The sequence below is a fragment of the Dipodomys merriami genome, unplaced genomic scaffold (genome assembly GCF_024711535.1).
Source record: "Dipodomys merriami isolate MVZ:Mamm:240054 unplaced genomic scaffold, mDipMer1.0.p SCAF_190, whole genome shotgun sequence".
In the NCBI taxonomy this organism is placed as follows: domain Eukaryota; kingdom Metazoa; phylum Chordata; class Mammalia; order Rodentia; family Heteromyidae; genus Dipodomys; species Dipodomys merriami.
Window position 1 is genome coordinate 1,441,948 of NW_027203271.1, and position 21,160 is coordinate 1,463,107.

Below are 21,160 nucleotides of genomic sequence, written 5' to 3' on the forward strand. Positions count from 1 at the left end.
GAAGAGCTGAGAGACAGCACCCAGGACCCAGAGTTCAAGCCCCAAAACCAACAAAAACAAAACAAAACACAGTCTCTCACTTTTGTGTGCTCAACATTGTAACACTAGTGCTTCAGTCTAGGGCTAAGATTTTAGGTGTGGACATTTATCAACACTCCTGATTCAGATTCTAATTGATAAAATTTTAATCAATATTTTGTTCTTATTAATTTTGCTCTTTGTAAATTCACATATACCTATAAAAAAACAGTGTGGCCATCCCAATAACATTCTCAAAGTACTTCCTAATGATGACTTACATAAAGTTGTTTTATATTACAACAAGGAAAACAATGCTACAAATAAGGAAAACCAATACATAAATATTAATGATTAATAAAATAAAAAAAACAATTACCACTGTTTCCAGTATTTGAAATGTACTACATATTCGATTTATTATTTTCTCATATTGCTGTACATTTAAAACTGCCTAAGTCTATGATGTTCAACAAGAATTTTATAGGCTATGAGTAGCCTTTAAAGATTACTATTATTATTATTATTATTATTATTATTATTATTAAGATTATTATTTATGGTTCATCTCATCATTTGTATATGGCTTATACCATCATTTGTTCCTCACTAATATATAAAGTAAAGAAGCCTTTAAATTTTAACAGAAACTGTGCAGTTAATGTCTTAAATCTGCTTCTTTACACAAACACTTTGCAACTTCTCATTAGTAATGTTTCTATAAACTCTGAAATGTACATATTTAGTAGTATGTACCATGAATCTTAAATGCTTTATGAAAAAGTTTTATAACCTGCTAAATAGTCTTAATTTTGGCATATATGAGCAAATTCCCAAAATTAAACATATTTAAAACATTAAAACTTTTAACAAACCTTAACACTTTCTATAGTGTTCATTATGGCAGGTTCCTTGTACAGATTAATTGAATTCCTTCTACAGATCTGTTGAACAACAAATATCTGGTATTATTTTGTTTTTGACATGTCAAACTTGACTTTATTCTTAAATGTGTTCTTATGTAAGAAATACATGATTCTAAAATTTCACGACAATTCTTTTGAATTAAATTTTTGTGGAATTGTCTAGTTTAAGAAAATCAATTACACTTTATGTATAAAAAATGTTCTGTGCTCAATTCAGTAGCACATACACTAACATTGGAACAATAAAGAGAAGAATAGCCCCTGACTGAGGATGACACTCAACTTCGTGAAGCATTCTAGATTTTTAAAAGAACAGATGCTGGAGGGGATGTGGACAGAAGGGAACCTTAATGCATTGTTGTTGGGAGTTTAAACTTGTTCGAAGAGTCTGGAAAGTAGTATGGCGGTTCCTCAAAAGACTACAATAGAGCGCCCCTAAGTCCCAGCAATCCCATTTTGGCATTCACCCAAATGATCACAAACAAGACCATACTAAAACTACCAGCAAAACTATGTTCATTGCAGCATTATTTACCAAAGCTAAGATACAGAACCAAACCCGAGGCCCCACAGTAAACTAATGGATCAAGAAAATGTGTGTGTGTGTGTGTGTGTGTGTGTGTGTGTGTGTGTGTGTGTGTGTGTGTGTGTGTGTGTGTGTGTGTGTGTGTGTACTGGAATTCTATGCCTCCATCAGAAAGAATGACATCACCCAGTTAGGAAATGGAAAGACATGGAAAAATTTATATTAAGTGAATTAAGCCAGGCTCAAAGAAGTGAAGTAAGCCAGGCCCAAAGAAAGATAGGTCCCATGGATTCCTTAATTGCAATAACTAGTATGTGTCTGCTACAAGCAGAAAACATCATATAAGTTGATGTTAGGCAAAATGAACCCCAAGATAAGGATTCAAATAGTTTTTATTTCTTGCGATTGTTTCTAAGATATTTATAAGATGAATTCTTTGTTGCTTTGTATGTTCCTCCTGCAAGCTAAAGCCCCTGTTTTCACTGTATTTGATGTTGGTATACTTTGTGCAGTGGAAGGGAAACACAAATCGTTGAAAAAGGGATGCAGGTGGACCCATTGCAACAATGAGATGAACAAGTCGTTATGTCAAAAAATGATTTTGGCCAGGTATTGAGGGATGTGGACAGTGGGGGGGGGGATGGAGGGGGAGGGGTTGGTGGGTGTAGGGGGTGGGAGATGGGCAGGGATGGGAAGGGGAAACAAAGGAGGAGCAAGTGGACTCATTGCAACAATGAGATATACAAGTTATTATGTCAAAAAATGAACTTTACAACTTTGGGGGGAGGAGGACAGGGTGGGGAAAGTGGGGGAGTGTGGGAAGGGATGGGAAGGGGAAACAAAGGGGAGGCAACAATGTTTGATAAGAAATGTACTCATTATCTTGCCCATGTAATTGTAACTCCTCTGTCAGTATTCTCACAATAAAAAAAAATGTACTCAATAACTCACGCATGTAATTGTAACACCTCTGTATGGCATTTTCACAATAAAAAAAAAGAATCATAGGTCCTGTGGTATCCCTTATTTGCAATAACTAATGCATATCTGGGATAAGCAAAGAAGGTATGGTAAGGCGAAAAAAAGGAGTAGGCAACAATGCTTGATAAGAAATGTACTCATTACATTTTCCACGTAATTGTAACTCCTCTGTATGGTATTTTCACCATTAAAAAAAAAAGGTCAAAAGCATGTGCATATGAATAGATAAGATGATGTTAAGGTAAATGAACCCCATGATAAGGACACAAGTGGTTTTGTATTCCTTCCTGTGGTTTCTAATATATTTATAATGTATGATGTGATTTTTATATGTGCATCCCACACAGTTAAAGCCCTGTTTTCACTGTATCTGATGTTGGTGCACCTCCATCTTGCATATACACTTCTCTAATTTGGGGATGGAAAGGGAAAAAACAAAATAGTAAAATAAGGATACAGTATGACCCATTGCAACAATGTGACGCACAAGACAGTATGTTGAAAAACGAACTTTACAATTTAGGAGGGCGGGGGAGGGGAGTGTACTTGTGGAGCTGGGAGGGAAGGGATGGCGGGGGGAAAACAAAGGAGGAGGTAACAATGTTTGATAGGAAATGAACTATTCATGTAACTGTAACCACTCTGTACAGTACTTTTACAATAAAAAATATAAAAATGTTATGGGATGGAAGAGAATATTTCCCCTATTTTACCCATATAATATCGTTAACAAAGAAATTAATACAAAACACTGATATGCAGATATTTTGAATAAATGTGTGTTTGTGTATGTGTGTGTGTGTGTGCATGCCTGCGCATTTTTGTTCTCAGAGTTTGAATTCAGTGCATCAAGGTCCCGCTAGGCCATTCCTCTCTAGATTGATGAGCTACTATATAAGCTACATCTCCATTCTTGGCTCTTTGCTAGTTCATTAATTTTTTTTAATATTTTCATTATTTTTATTGTGAACATACTGTACAGAGGGGGTACAATTACATGGGCAAGATAATGAGTACATTTCTTATCAAGCATTGCAGCCTCCTCCTTTGTTTACCCTTCACTTCCCTTCCCAGCCTCCCCCCACCCCCCCCCACCCCATACTCCCCCCCACACCAAATTTGTAAAATTCGTTTTTGACAGGACAACTTGTACTTCTCATTGCTGCAACGTGTCCACCTGTATCCTTAAATGACTTGTTTTTCCCCTTCTCCTCCACAAATTATAACCACATCAAATATAGTGAAAGCAGGGGTTATACTGTGGGGGAGGGATATACAAAGCAAGAAAGAAATAATTTTATAAATGCGTTAGAAAAAAATTCATGAAAGAAAAAATCATTTAAATACATATGTAAGGGTTCATTTTCCTAACATCACATTATCTGACCTTTGCTGCTTGACTCATACATATACTAGATATTGCAAATAAGGGAAACCATGGAACCTATGTTTCTTTGGGCCTGGCTCACTTCACTTAATATAATTTTTTCCAAGCCTTTCCATTTCCTAACAAATGGGCAATGTCATTCTTTCTGATGGAGGCATAGAATTCCATTGTAATTTTTTTTAAATAATCTCATGAATATTTTTTGTCCTGATTGGCTTCGAACGGTTATCCACAGATCTCAAGTTCCTGAGCAGATACCCGAGTAGACAAGATTACAGGTGTGACCAACCAGCACAAGGCTTTCAGAATAATTTAAAAAATAGAAGAAAATTTACTTCATGGAGGCTTGTTTATCATCTCCCACTTTTAAAGCATTTTGGAGTGATTATATGTGAATTTATTTCATTTTTGGATTCTTAAAAGACAGTAAGTGATGGTATTTAAACGTTTTAATCTTTTTTTTTAAAATTTGGTCATGCGGCATGAACTCTGGACTTGGGCACTCTCCCTGGGCCTTTCAGCTAAAGGTTAGTGCTCTACCCCTTGAGCCACAGTGCCACTTCTGCTTTCCTGGTAGTTTATTGTAGATAAGAGTCTCACAGATTTTCCAGCCTGGGCTTGCTTTATAGCGCATTCCTCAGATCTCAGCTTCCTCTGTAGCCAGGATTATAAGTGTGAGCCACCAGCTACCAGCTAGTTTTAGTACTTTTTTTGGGGGGGGGTCCAGTCATGGGGCCTGAACTCTGGGCCTGGGCACTGTCCCTCAGCTCTTCAGCTCAAGGCTAGTGCTCTACCACTTGAGCCACAGCGCCACTTCCGCCTTTTTTCTTTTTTGCTTATGTGGTGCTGAGGAATCGAACCCAGGGCCTCATGCATGCAAGGCAGTCGCTCTACCACTGAGCCACCTTCCCAGCCCTTTAGTACTTTTTAAAATGTATACTGGAACTGTGGAACAGAAGAAATTTGTCTCTCTTTAGACTTCAATTTATGAGCTCAGCTCTGAGCATGATAACCCAATGTTACCAACACTTTGTTGAAGACAAAATGTGACAGAAAACAATTACCGTGGGCTCTGAAGGAGAGGACAGCAATTCAGAACAAGATTCATATAGCCATTCTTGGGTTTATCATAATGAATTAAATGTGTCCCATCAGTTTAGTCATTTTAATGTTCTTACTCATCAGACATTTTTGGGGACACCATATGCCCTTTCATCAATTCAGTCTCAAGAAAATGAAAAATTTTATCTTCTTACAAAAAGCTTCACTAGAGAGAAATCTCCATTAAGTTAAGGGGGAAAAATGATTGTTTTTTTTAATAGGTTATTGTGAACTTTGTTTCTTAAAAGTGAATGAACAATTTATATTTCAGTCTTTAAACAAAAGGTTCTTATCCTTTCTAAAATGTTTTTCCCTCATATTTAAATCATGATGGCCTGTAACATCTGAAGCATCTAAAAACTGAAATAAATATATATTTTTTAACAAAAAAAAACAATTAACGTGGGCAATAATTGCTATGCTATTATTTCTTGGACAGCATGAATATTGAGTTGAGAGAGTAAGGGAATGGAGAGGATTTTACCTACTTTTTTATTGTTTACTTTTTGAAATTTTGAATCATTTCCTTCCCCACTGTGTGTCTTTGGGCCATGAACTTAGTGCCTTTAATTACAATATTTCCTAACACTAAAATGGTAATAATATTAGAATTATAGCAAATGTTTTCTTAAGAATTAAGAGAAAAAAAACTTGTGAAATACTTAACATAAATTTCTAGGAATAACAATTACAATTACATGGGCAAGATAATGAGTATATTTTTTATCAAGCATTGTTGCCTCCTTTGCTTCTTGTTCCCATCCCTTCGCATCTCCCCCCACACTCCCCATCCCACCAAGGTTGTAAAGTTCATTTTTCGAAATAAGGATTTGTACATCTCATTATTACAATGAGTCCACCTGCATCCCTATTTAAATGATTTGTTTTTTTCCCTTCCCCTCCACAAGTTATACCAACAACAAATACAGTGAAAGCATGGGTTATACCATGGGGGATGGACATACAAATCAACAAAGAAATCATCTGGTAAATGTTTGAAACAATTGCAATAAAGAAAAAAAACAATTGAATCCTTATCTTGGGGTTCATTTCATCTAACATCAACTTATCTGCCCTTTTCTGCTTGTCTCAGACATATACTAGTTTTTGCAAATAAGGGAAACCATGGGACCTATTACCTATGTTTTTTTGGGCCTGGCTTAATATATTTTTTGTAAGTCTTTCCATTTCCTAACAAATGGGGCATTGTTATTCTTTCTGATGGAGACATAGAATTCCATTGTATATATATATATATATATATATATATATATATATATATATATATATATATATATATATATCACATTTTCTTCATCCTTTCATCTAGTGAGGGACATCTGGGTTTGTTTCATATTTTAGCTATGATAAATAATGCTTCAATAAACATAGTTGTGCTGGTAATTGACAAGGGTCTCATATCTAAAATATACCTGGAACCAAAAAAACTAAATCCCCCAACGACAAATCCTCAAAGAAACAACTGCCCAATAAATAAGTGAGCTAAAGACTTAAAGAGAAACTTTTCTGAAGAGGAAAAAAGTATGGCCAATAGACACATGAAGAAATGCTCAACCTCTCTAGCCATAAAAGAAATGCAAATCAAAACAACATTGAGATGCCACATCACCCCAGTTAGAGTGGCTATAATCATGAACTCTAAAAACAACAGATGCTGGTGGTGATGTGGACAGAATGGAACCTTAATGCATTATTGTTGGGAGTGTAAACTTGTTCAACAGCTTTAGAAATTAGTATGGAGTTTCCTCATAGAGCTCCTCTATGATCCAACAATACCACTTTGGGGCATTTACCCAAATGGTCACAAACTAGCCAGCAGTTTTTTTTAAAATACTAAATAGAATGCAATCATTACAAAAGCCATTACATGTAATGAGAAACCAGAAGGCATGTTCTCTATTGACCATGCTCTGCTTCAAAGTCAGCCAGGTGGATAACTTCTCATGCTGTAAATCAAACTGGTTTTATTATGTCTTGACAGTATAAAAACATCAGGGACAGAATAATGAAGGAATGTTGTAGACTGAGGTGAAGTCCATATGAAAATGTTTGGGATGAGGGTTATGATGGTTTCATAGAATGTGTTCAGTAGTGATTTACTCTTTCAATTTCATTGAAGAGGTGGAGGAGTATTGGTGTGAGTTCTGCTTTGATGGCTTGAAGAATTCTGCTGTCAAACCATCTGGTCCTGGACTTTTCTTAGCTGACCAATTAGAAGGAAAAGAAATAAAAACCAAAGTAGAAAGTCTTGACAGCAGGGTAGACCATGCAGAAGATCAAATCTCGGGGATTGAAGACAGCCTAGATATTATAGAGAAAGACCATACAAGCATCCAAGACAAGTCCAAGAAATACGATAGATCTATCCAACACTTGGAAGACACCATCAGAAGGCTTAATCTTAGGAAAATGGGTGTAGAGGTGCACCTAGAAACAGAAGGTAATGGTCTAGGAAATTTTTTTAACAGGATCCTAACAGAGAACTTCTCAAACATGCAAAAAGATAAGCCTATTCAGATACAAGAAGCTTTTAGAACCCCAAATAAACTAGATCATAATAGGACATCCGACCATCACATTATAATCCACACAGGATCAACTCAGACCAAGGAAAAGATCCTTAAAGCTGTCAAGGAGAAAAGATTAATCATCTATAAAGCGAAACCAATTAGAATCACCTCAGATTTCTCAGCAGAGACAATCAAAGCAAGAAGAGCCTGGAATGATGTATGCCAAGCTGTAAAAATCAAACAACTATCAACCAAGAATACTGTACCCAGCTAAACTCTCCTTCATAACTGAAGGCCAAATAAAAACCTTCCATAGCAAAGAAAAATTGAAACAGTATATCTCCACCAAGCCAGCCCTACAAAAGATTCTTAAAGATGCCCTATAAAGAGAAAGTCAACAAGACCACAATAAAGGCCAAGAAACTGCACCCAAACTGAGAATCCAAGAACCATAGGAAGAACCCAGTTTTTGCAGCCCCCAAGAAGGTGGATAAAATGGCAGGAACTCTCAAATACCTCTCAGTCCTATCTCTTATCATTAACGGACTGAACTCTCCAATTAAGCGGCATAGACTGTCTAGTTGGATTATAAAACAAGATCCTTCTATCTGCTGCCTTCGGGAGTCACATCTTGCCCGTAAAAACAAACACATTTTCGATGTTAAAGGCTGGAGCAAAATCTACCAAGCAAACGGCCCCCCAAAACAGACGGGAGTTGCAATCCTAATATCAGATAAAATGGACTTCAAATAGAAATTGGTTAGAAGAGATAACGCTACATACTAATTAAGGGATCTCTCCTTCAGGAGGATATTACAATTCTAAATATCTATTCGCCAAACAATGGAGCACCCAAATTTATCAAAGAAACACTACTTTCCCTCAAATCCCACATAGATCCAAAGACATTAATTGTTGGGGATTTTAACACACCACTCTCCCCACTAGATAGAACAACTCGGCAAAAACTCAACAGAGAAACTGCAGATCTAAACAGCTGCATAGATCAACTAGATTTAAGAGACATCTACCCAATATTTCACTCAGCAGCATAAGAATACACGTCTTTCTCAGTAGCACATGACTACATTTTATCAAACAATGACTAACTGATTTATATTTTTTATCATGGAATTTTATTTGATATATATTTATTGATTAAGTTAAATAATTGGCCAATGGCAATATGAATTATGCATGAACAAAGTTTATTTAACACAAATATTTTATTCACAAGACATATTATGGCTCTCTTAAAGAACACTAGATGGCAGTGTGTTATTTATTTATTAATTTTTAGTTATTTTGTTAATGGCTATTAATTATCAGAAGTGACAGTTTCCTTATGCTCTTTCCAAAATATATTTAAAGCATTTGATTATACTCCCTCTATTTCCTTTTCATTACTCCTTCCTCCAAAGATTTCTGTTTTTCACATAAAATAACATCTTTAAATACGCACATATAATCTAATTTGGAAGATTTAAGGTGAACTGCAGCTTAATTCAATATGTACAGTGAATCAACAGGATGAATAAAAACTTTAATATTTTTTCTTATCTTTTGAATTGGGCCATTGTTATTATTATGGTTAGGGTTAGGATCCCAGACAGAATTAGAATTAGGGTTAGAGAAAAAGAAAATTTAGGTTCAACACAAGATGACCCATTGCAACAATGATACTCACAACACACTATATTGAAAATGAACTTTACACCATTGGGAAAGAGGAGTGAGAGAGGTGGGAGAGGGAAGTTATAGTGGGAGAACAACAAAGAAGAGGGTAACAATGTTCATCAAGAAGTGTACTCATTACTTTACACATATAACCATAATCCCTCTGTCAGCCTATTTTACAATAACTAAAATTTTAAAAAATGCAAAATAAAACCTGACAGGAAATAGGAAAACACTTTAAAAACTTTAGGTTCAAAATGCAAGTAAAATTTAGACCTACATACCTAGCAAGAGTTGGGATAAATGTGAAATAGAGGCTTGCTATTAACATTTTGATTCAGTTATCTGTAGGTTTAGGATTCAACAAGGTGTTCCAGGTAGAGCTGGGGTTTGGATGAGAAAAAGATGTAAGATATTGTGTAAAACTGCAATATGTTTTAAGAAGAATGAATGATATCAAAGTTAGAATGAATGAAAACCAACGTCTGTGTTACTTTTAACATTCAGATATTATTTGGTTTAAATTGTGAATTGCTGTTTTAGTTCTTGTTAGGGTTAGCGAAGGATAGGATTAGGGTAAAATTTAGTTTTTCACTCAGAAGCAGAAGCAATAAAATGTGTGATTGAATAGAATCCAGACAATTTTCCTTACATTAACCATTTGGTGTTAATTTAGATTGTGATTAAGATTAGGTTTCTGGTTAAAGGGGGTTGAGGAAAGAGTAAAGAACTTGGTTAAACTGGTGGCTTGCACCTATTATCACAGCTGCTCAGGAATCTGATTTCTGAGGAATGCAGTTCAAAGCCAGCCCTGGCAGGAAAGTCTGTGAGACTCTTATGTCCAATTAACCACCAGAAAACCTGAAAGTGGTGCTGTGGCTCAAGTGGTAAAGTGCACACCTTGAGCTAAAGAACTCGGGATCTTGCCCATGCCTAGTGCTCAGGGATCCTACCCAGGCCCAGAGACCAATCTGCACGCCCAACAAAAAGAAAAAAAAAGGAATGGGTTAAATGTTAAGTAAATTTGAACTTATTTTAGGTTCTAGGAATTCAGGAATAGCTGGGATAATGGAAGTACAATGTATTTCATAATATTAGGATTTGAGATCAATGGGTATAATGATTCCTCTTATGGAACAAGATAGGTTCAAAGTTAAGAATGAGAAAATCTATAGGGTTTAGGAAAACCTGCAATTTATTTTAAGAATTACAAGTGGAATATCAGTTAGAATGACACAAACAAGCGTTTTTCATAAATTTTAGATTTGAGATACCATTAGTGTCAAGGTTATGGTTAGGATTCTAGCCATGGTTAGGGTTAGAATGTAAGAGAAAAAAATGAGGGTCAAATTGAAGGTAAATTTCTTTTTTTTTTTTTTGGGGTCCGGTCATGGGGCCTGAACTCTGGGCCTGGGTGCTGTCCCTCAGCTCTTCAGCTCAAGGCTAGCACTCTACCACTTGAGCCACAGTACCACTTCCGGCTTTTTTCTTTTTACTTGTGTAGTGCTGAGGAATCGAACCCAGGGCCTCGAGCATGCAAGGCAAGCGCTCTACCACTGAGCCACATTCCCAGCCCCTGATAGTAAATTTCATATTAAGCCAGGTAAGAATTAGAATGAATGTGAACTAGAGTATTGCTATTAATTTTAGAATCTACTTACACTTAGGCTTATGGTTATTCTCAATGTTCCAGTTAAGATTAAATAATGGTTAGTAACCAGTGTGGTCAAAAACATTTCCTGAATTCTAAATTTTAAATCTACTCAGTTTTAGCCTTTGATTATATCATTTGTTGTCTCTTCAGAGCAATCAAGCTAAACTAAATACTACTTTTTAATCATTTTGCTTACATTGTAAATAATATCAACACAGGTCACAAAGAGACTGATTATTTCAGACTCATCATATTTGGTAAAGTTAGTGTGAAGAATGTAGAGAGCAGAAGGTTCTTATACTCAATAAATATTTTTGGCTAATTTGAATTAAATATCTGGATTTCTAATTTGGAGGTTAATCACATGGAAACGGGAAAAAAATTTAAAAAATAATTACTTTGAGACGATTTTTCTTCTTAAAATATGAAGCAAAATATCTCTAAGAAATATATATTTTTCAATAAAATGTTTCAACCCTTAGTAAAGTGCTTTATATTTTAATATAAAGTCTGTCTCAAAATAGAAATTCTGCAACTAATCTAATGTATTTTTTCATGCACAAAATTCTGTGACTTCTAGTCTTATGTGATTTTAATTATATTTTATAGTTGTGACATGATCCCTACTTATATTTATTACAAACTTCTGTAATTATACAAATCATGCCGGTACACACTAACTTACATAAGATAATATTCAAACAAAATTATCTTTTTTTCCTGTCTCCAACAGGGAAGGATGATGTGCTAAAGTATATTAAATGAAAGCATTCTAACAAAGGCTCTTTATGGAATTGAAATTTGCCACATGAGGATGGGAACATAAGCACTTTCTACTTGGCTGAACAGGAATTTTGTTTCTATAGTACTTTCTTGCCATTTATTCACACAGGGAAAGCCATGAAATTTGAAATTCATATGAAGGAACTGCATTCCTAAAAGATGTGGCAACCCTGCTCAAAAGCTCGATCTTATCTCTAGTTTTTTGTGCTTGCTGGCTGATCTATTTCTCTATCATGTGTTTCATATTATTAAACATACTAATAATTCAGCAGTAAGTACATTACAGGAGATTCCTGAAAATCACAGCTATTGTGGTTTAATAATCAGAAGAGAGGAAAAAGATTATATTAATCTCCAATTTCTCCCTTTGGCCTTCAATTTGCCAATTAATTTTCAAAACAATCATCTAAGATGTTAGTTTATTTTTCCCTTTTTAATTAGAGATTAAGCAAGTGGTTTTTTTGCAGTAAAAAGTGATGACAGTGGTATCGGAGCTCTGGTAAAGGCACCTTCTCCTTAGCAAGTAATGCTCTACGGACTGTAAATATAGAAGCCACACTAAAATTCTCTACACACACACACATATACACACACACACACACACACACACACACACACACACACACAAACACGCACACACACAACTGCCAACCAGACACATCAGAGATAAGTTCCATTCCCTTGTAATGATAGTTGATTGATGTTTGCTGCATTGCTTTATCTCAGCTTCAAGATCTTGCCTGGACCTTTATCTTTCCCCGAGATCAAGTCCCTAATTCTTAGTATCCCGTGTGTCTGTGTATTCACAATAAGTTCCTGGCTGCTACAGGCCAATTAATACCCTGAATACAGTATCCTCAAACTTCACATCCAAGTCAAACTCCATGACTTTAGACACCGTTGCAAAATACTAAAATTTATTGGATGTGGAAACCAAGAGAGAATAATATTGATCAAGAACTTAGGGAAGACAATGGGAGTATGTCTAAAATACTGGATGTGTGTTACAGATACAAAATCATCATCTATAGGCTTATTTATTGAAAACGTCATCATATATTGAAAGCACTATTTACAAATACAGGTTTCCAGTTACTTTGCTTACTTATCACTTCTTATCACAAATCTGTTCATGAATTTCTATAGTATCTTTGAATAAATGACATGATTTTCATGTATGTATCATCTTAAGGAAAGACATTATGCTTTACATCTTTCTTTCTATATGACAAACCCTTATATTTTTGTTTCCCTGTTTGCTGAATAAATGTATTCCTGGAAACAGGATATTCACATCAAATCTGCGTGTAATTTTTATTTTTTAAATTTGAAATATAAACTTTGTTGTGACTAGTCATTTTCTAAAAATGAGTGATATTCATGAAAAATGTGCCTTTAAGTAAATTGAGACTTGATGTGGTATGATAGTTCTTGTGTCTAATTGACTTAACCATTAGATGATTCATGTATAAACATGTGCATTGCACTTAGTTATTTTTATATATAAAATAGTCCCCAAGGATATACTTTAAAGTGATAAGGGGGGGTTGTCTCCATGTGACATACTTTATATTTATTTCAGTAAAAGTACTAGAAATAAATGATGTTTACTGGAACAATATAAAAGAACATATTTTCTTTAGAATATATTTCTAAAGATAATAGATTTATTTTTTAAAGAACAGAAAAGAGTAAAATAGGTTTCTTGCTTGAAACTGCGTAAATTACATATGAATGTAGCTCAAGATGAGACTCAGAGATAAATTCATATTAATATTACTGAGATTTATATCACAATATAAGCAATATAGGTATTTTAAGGAACGGGTCATACCAAGTCCTAGATACCTAATGGATGAAGAATGGTATTAAAAAAAGCAGAGGAAAACAATTCAACATGCAGATGTTATGATTTTATGATACTAATATGAAAAAAATGGAGCATTTGCCTTTCTGAAGAAGAATGTTTAGCCAGTAATTTCTGTGAAAGGCATCAATTGTAATCAGTCTACAGTCTTTTCCTCCAAGTTATCCAAGAGTACTATACTCAACCTCTGAAGAGTAAATAAGAGTTAATTAGCTTTGTTTAATATTAATTTACTTGTAGCAAATAGGTTAAAATATCTGCTCTCTTTCTTTCAATGTAATAACTTACATTTGTCTTACCTATACTCAAGACCTCCCGAAGACCACCAGAGACCTCGACCAATGCAAATAACAAAGGAGTCTTTTATTTGCAAGCTCCAGGCTGGTACCCTGTGCAATCGGTAACCCATGACACTAAGAGACCCAAAACATAGAATCAGCACAGTTTTTAGAGTATTGAACAAACTACTTTGAGGAAGATTTACATGAGAAATTACTTGGTTGATTAACATTTTAAGCAAACTAAGTTATACATATGTGATTGGCTAATATTATTGAGGTGGGATTGACAGGAAGTGTCTGGCCACTGGGTCACCGTGTCCTGCATGGCTAACCAATGTTTGGTAAATGCATTTGGAGAAAATTTCTGTGGCTTTACCAAGGATTGTTTATGTCTCAGTTGTCCAGGAATTGATTTCCTTTTTGTGTCATTTCTGGGTCCAACCCATGGTTATTTTCATAATTCATACCTCACAAGATGTTTGCTAGCCTGTAATGAAGTTACTTAGGCCTTCATTGTGCCTCTTTAAGCTTTAAGCCCTTCACATTTCATATTATTACTGTCTCTTCATAGAAGCCTGAAATCACTGTTTCAAAGTAACACAAACAGAAAAACAAAAATAACTTGATACAACCATCACAAATCCTAAATTATGTCACAAAAATCCACAATATCATAAATAAACCAGAGGAAGAGGATAAACAGTGGCAGAATAACAACAGAAAATTACCCTAGATTTCTCTAATGAAACAGAGATTTAGAATCCTAGAAGGTACTCCATTTCTAGAGTGTCACACTAAGTTAGGTATAATTATATATAGATACACAATTCAAAAGAATATTTTATACTGTCTTCACAAGAAAACAGAAATCTATGAAAAGTTACCCAGCCAGGAAGGTGACTGCTGTGACTGTATTGACCAACATATTCAAAAACACAACTGCAGTGTGGAACTGAAAGGGCCACGTGAGAAAAAAATTCATGAACAGAGACACTCACATATAAACACACATAATTCACCTTACCAATGGATAGTCGGAACTTTCGTTGGAAGCATTAGTATTCATTTGACAACTCTCTCAGGACTGATCTCTTCGCCTACACTTAATGGTCTAGACAAAAACCTAATTCCAGAAAAGCAAATCACAACAGAAGAACAAAGCAACACTTGGCATATCAACCAAGAACATAGTCACCTCTTAAGATCATAGATCCCCTAAATTGAAGCCAAGAAATACTTCAAATGGACAGAACAAATCAGAAAAATATGACAAAAGTCATGCCAAGGTAACAAAATTCACACAGTAAATAAACAGGCATTAGAACAATCAATTACCTAGAAGATAGTTTTCAAAATACATTAAAAATACTGCTGGAAATTGTGATTAATGAAAAGATACAAAACCTCTACAAGGAAATTTGTGAACAAGATGAGACCAAGCAAAGATCAGCAAAATAATTCATGGAGACTCCAAACACAAAGAAAAATAAATTCTGAGAAGGCAAGAGAGTCCAAGGGAAAAATGGATGCCTAGTTAAAAGATATGAGAGAAGACATCGCTAAAACACATACCTCCCAAGTCCCCACCAAATAAAAAGTTGTAAAGAAAATCCATACAAGACCTAAAATAAAGCTTTAATAAAGAGATAGAAGCCCTAAAACAATAACCAATTGTAAGACAGAGAAATCAAAGAGATAGGCTCATTCAGATAAGAGAAGCCTTTAGAACACCAGAGTGTACCAGAACAGAACAAACCACCATCACATCATAATCCATTAGAGGATCATTAGACATCAATGAATGGACTCTTAAATCTGTCAGGAGAAAAGACTGATTATTTATAAAGGATATACAGTCAGAATAAATACAAATTTCTTAGCTGATATGGTAAAAAGGGGAGCCTTGCATGATATATGACAAATATTAAAGGCAAACAATACCAACCGTGAATATGGTCCCAAACCAAACTCTCCTTTACATTAAAAGGATATATAAAAATATTTCATTCTTTCTGATGGAGGCATAGAATTCCATTGTGTATATATACCACATTTTCTTGATCCATTCATCTACTGAGGGGCATCTGGGTTGGTTCCATATCTTAGCTATGGTAAATAATGCTGCAATAAACATAGTTGTGCTGGTAGCTTTAGTGTGGTCTTGTTTGTAAACATTTGGGTAAATGCCCAAAAGTGGGATTGCTGGATCATAGGGGAGATCTATGTGAAGTCTTTTGAGGAACCTCCATACTGCTTTCCAAAGTGGTTGAACAAGTTTACATTCCCACCAACAATGAAGTAGGGTTCCTTTCTGTCCACATCCCCTCCAGCATCTGTTGTTATTGGAGTTCTTGATTTTTGCTGTTCTAACTGGAGTGAGGTGATATCTCAATGTTGTTTTGATTTGCATTTCTTTTATGGCTAGGGATGTTGAACATTTCTTCAAAAATTATATTAAGTGAAGTAAGCCAGGCCCAAAGAAGCATAGGTCCCATGGTTTCCCTTATTTGCAATATCTAGTATAGGTATGAGTCAAGCGGAAAAGGTCAGATAATGTGATGCTAGGAAAATGAACCCTTAAATATGTATTTTAATGTTTTCGTTTCTTTCATGCATGTATTTCTAATGCATTTATAAGATTATTTCTTTGTTGCTTTGTATGTCCCTCCCCCACAGTGTAACCCCCGTTTTCACTATATTTGATGTCAGTATAACATGTGGAGTAGATGGGGACAAACAAGTCGTTTAAGGATTCAGGTGGACCTGTTGCAACAATGAGAAGTACAAAATGTCATGTCAAAACCAGCTTTACAATGCCGGTGTGGGGGGGGGGAGGGGGGTATAATTGGGTGGGGGGAGGGGGGTAAAATTGGGTGGGGGGATGGGGGAGGCCGGGAAGGGAAGTGAAGGGTAAACAAAGGAGGAGGCTGCAATGCTTGGTAAGAAATGTATCCATTATCCTGCCCATGTAATTGTAGCCCCTTTGTACAGTATGTTCTCAAATAAAATAAAATACAATTTAAAAAAAAAAAATATTTCATGACAAAGAAAACTTTAAACAATGTATCTCCACCAATCAGCAGGATAGAAGTTAATCAAATATATCCTACATAGAGAAGATCATGAAGAACAGAAAATGGTTATATAAAATGCTCCCTACCAGTGAACAAGGTAAATGTATTAAGAGTAGATTAGACACAGAGGCTAAGAACAGGTGAATAACATGGCAGGACTTATGAGATATTTCACAGTCTTAACTCTCAATATCAATGGAATTAACTTTCGAAATAAAAAACAGATTAAATAGTAGTATAATAAAACAAGACACATGCATGTAGTATCTACAAGAGACACATTTTATTGACAAAAACAAACACTTACTCAAACTGAAAGGCTGGAAGGAAAATTTTCAAGCAAATGAACACCATAAACAGGCCATAGTACAAACATAAGATGAAATAGAATTCAAAATAAAATTACTAGGAAGAGACATTATATATTGATAAAGACACATCTCCATTAGGTGGATATATCATGTCTAAGTATCAATGTCCTGAATCCTGGAGCACCCCATTTCATCAACCAAATACTACTTAACCTAAAAACACATCGCAACACATCATTGAAATGCATGGATAAGTTATCCAGGAAAAACACAATCAAGAAACTGAAGACCTAAATAACTACATTGAACGCTTCTCCTTAACAGACATAGACAGAATATACATTCAGCATCAGTATACAAATTCTTCCCAGCAGCTCATGGAAGAATCTCCAAAATACAACATATCCTATGTCACATAGAAATTCTATCCGAATTGAAAGAAAAATTATTTGAATTCCCATATCTTGTCAGACCACAACAGAATAAACTTAGAATTAAAAAGCTAAAGCAAAAAAAAAAAAAAAACAAAACCCTAACCCATGAAGAGTGAACAACACATTGCTGAATGACCAGTGAGGCACTGAATACATTTGAATGAAAATCTGAAAGTTTCTGAAAATTAACAAATTGAACACACAAAATACCAACTCTTCAAAACAGTAAGTGCAGTACTTAGAGGAAAATTTATAGCTCTAAATGCCTACATCAAGCAATTGGGGAAATCTGAAGTCTGTATTTTAATTATATAACTCAAAATTCTTGAAAACAGGAACAAGCCCAAACCCAAAGCATAAGACAGAAACAAATAAAAAAATCAGAAATAACTAAATATAGATGAACTAAAACATAAAAAGATCAACAAAACAGAATTGGTTGTTTCAATAAATTAACAGACTTGACAGACACCAAATCTAAGAAGATTTAGATAGAAAGATAAATAGAAAGCCCACAGATTGGGAGAAGTTCGTTACTTGCTCTGCAATAGGCAATGGCCTTACATCTCAAATATATTTAGAGCCCCAAATGTTAACTCCCCCCCTAAAAACAAATCTTCAAAGAATCAACCCTCTTATTAAGTTGGCTAAAGATTTAAAGAGAGACCTCTCTGAAGAAGAAATATGAATGGTGAATTGAAACATGAAGAAATATGCCACATTTCTGGCCATAGAAATACAAATAAAAGCAACATTGAGATTCCACCTTCCCCCAGTTTGATAACCATTATGAAGAAAACTAATAATAACAGATGCTGGTCTGGTGGGAATATAGCCAAAAGGGAATGTTACTGCACTATTGGTTGAAAAGTATACTTGTTCAAATACTCCATAAAGAAGTATACATGTTCCTCAGAAGATCTCCCCTATGACCCAGCAATCCCACTCCTGGGCATTTACCCAAATGACCACAGACAAGGCCACACTAAAGTTACTATCACAACTATGTCAATTGTAGCATTATTTACCATAGGTAAGATATGGAACCAACACGGATGCCCCTCAGTAGATGAATCAATCAAGAAAATGCCATATATATTCACAACAAAATTCTATGCTTCCATCAGAAGAATGACATTGCCCCATTTGTAAGGAAATGGAAAGATTTGGAAAACATAATGCGTCAAACAAGCCACACCTAAAGAATCATAGGCTACATGTTTTCACTCATTTAAAAAAACTAGAATATGTCTAGGATATTCTTATAAAAGATCACAACAGCTCTATAGCTATATGCATGTCACCATAGAAAATGATGCTTATTGAAATGAGCTCCAAGAAATGGATACAAGATGATTGTATAGTGAACTGCTTTTATGTATTTCGATTTACTGTTTCCATTTTGGTTTATTCCCTGTAGTCACTGTTTTTTTTATTGCTATACCCTTTGTCTTATTTACAAGTTTATCTGATTTGGGGAAGGGAAGGGAAATCACAGAAATGTTCGGACAAAGATTAACCAAAGCAATAGTGATATACACTAAACACTATGTTAGAAATGAACTTTACAACTTTCGGTAAATGGGATATCAGGGTTGGAGGAAGCAGGAAAAAATGAGGAAGTGGTAACACTGTAAAAAAAAGTACTTATTACTTATGTAACTGTGACCCACCCCTTGGAATATCACTTTCATATTAAAATAAAAAGAAAGAGCTGACAGGAAGCTCGGCCTGACTTCTCTGCCATGCTCCCTAGGACAATGGGTGCTATTCAGTCCACTTCTTGTGGTGGGAAGTCCACTTCTTGTCAGTCGTGGGGCTTGAACTCTGGGCCTGTGCACTGTCCCCGAGCTCCTCAGCTCAAGGCTAGTGCTCTACTACGTGAGTCATAGCACCACTTCCGGTTTTCTGGTGGTTCTTTGGAGATAAGAGTCTCACAGATGTTCCTGCCCAGGCTGTCTATAAACCATGGTCCTCATATCTCAGTCCCCTGTGTACTTAGGATTATAGGCCTGTGCCCCCATCACCTGACTTAAGTGTAATTCTGACGCGCTCTCTCTCTCTCTCTCTCTCTCTCTCTCTCTCTCTCTCTCTCTCTCTCTCTCTCTCTCTCTCTCTCTCTCTCTCTCTCTCTCTCTCTCTCAAGAACTTATTGAATGGGTGCTGGAGGAGGTGGCCCAGCATCCCCATGTGACTGGAACCAATGTGGCCCTCTCATTCTGGTGGTGGGCTGTGGGTCAGGAGTTGTCTCACTCAGTCTGTTGTTCCAGCTCCATGAGGTAAGCCCCTCTGTGCTCTGGCTAGACCGTGACGGTTATTCATTGTCCATCTAGCCTTACTGGACTCAGTATTGTGTTCAATGACCTTTTCTAGCAAAAATTTCTGGCTAAAATTTTGATACATAGTTACGGAATGAAAAAGTAATGCCATCTTAAGAAAGTCATTTAGGGCTCTGGGAATGTGGCTTCACAGTATAGTGATTGATTAGCATGCATGAAAACTTCGGTTCAATTCATCAGTACTACATAAACAGAGAAAGAATCACTGGAAATGGTGCTGTGTCTCAAGTGGTAGAGGGTTAGCCTTGAACAACAACAACAACAACAAAAAAAGCTGAGGAATAATTCCCTATCACTGAGTTTAAGCCCCAGGACTGGCAAAACAACAACAACAACAACAACAAACGTTTAGTTAGTAAATGCAAAATAAACAACTCATACTTGGAATATACCATTGCTCCTTCCATACTGATACCTGACATTAGTCCCTAATTCATATACTTTACCTATATTAGTATACAATTTTGAAAAAAAAAGTCTAAAAACTTTTGTTCATTAAATCACGGCAATTAATGCCAGGAATGTGCTTAGATGTCAGGTGAAGATTAATTCTGGAAATTCAAAGATTCCAGGCTTTTGGGTGGTCATTGCTAATTACAATCAGAAGCGTAGTATAAGTGAGATTTGGAAATCTTTTTGGTAAGTCATGGCACCAAAAAGGCAGAGGCTAATTAATAGTTTTTACAGAAGAGAAGGAATAACTCCAGATGGAAGGAATAAATGATAATAACTAAGTTATACCACAAAGTGTTCTTGTGAACCATTTTTGGTTATTAAAGAACTAGTCATCAATTAGGATTATTCCTCATTGCCTTTAGCATTCCAGTAATTAGGCTAATTCTTAATCTCTGTGTGATAGGTTGTATATCCTTCTATGCTGTATACCTGAACTCCTTTGCTTTCTAAAAATCTCAGTCTTTTATATTTCTCTATGAACAATTTCTGATACTAAGTTGACCAATGCAGACAGCAGAGGATGCTAATGTAAGAGTCCCATGACATATGAATCATTAATGTAACAACATGGAAAAGGAGGATAAATTTATTGCTACCTCAATTTTTCTGAAAACTTGCAATGTCATCATTTGATTCAAATTTCCATTCTTTGCCTACATAGTGTCAATAAGTGCACATAAATGCAAATATAAGATGGATGCTCGTGGCTCACACCTGTAATCCTAGCTACTCAGAAATTTGAGACCAATGGATTGTGGTTCAAAACCAGCCTGGTCAGGAAAGTCCATGAGACTCTTATCTTTAATTAAACAAA

General features: G+C 35.5%; 1 non-coding gene across 1 annotated transcript; it reads left to right on the forward strand.

Moving 5' to 3' along the window:
- The first annotated feature begins 1,148 nt into the window (after nt 1-1,148).
- On the forward strand, nt 1,149-1,250 carry LOC138831277 (U6 spliceosomal RNA). The gene has a single exon (XR_011373201.1). It is a non-coding gene; the product is annotated as a U6 spliceosomal RNA (small nuclear RNA).
- Nucleotides 1,251-21,160: the final 19,910 nt, after the last annotated feature.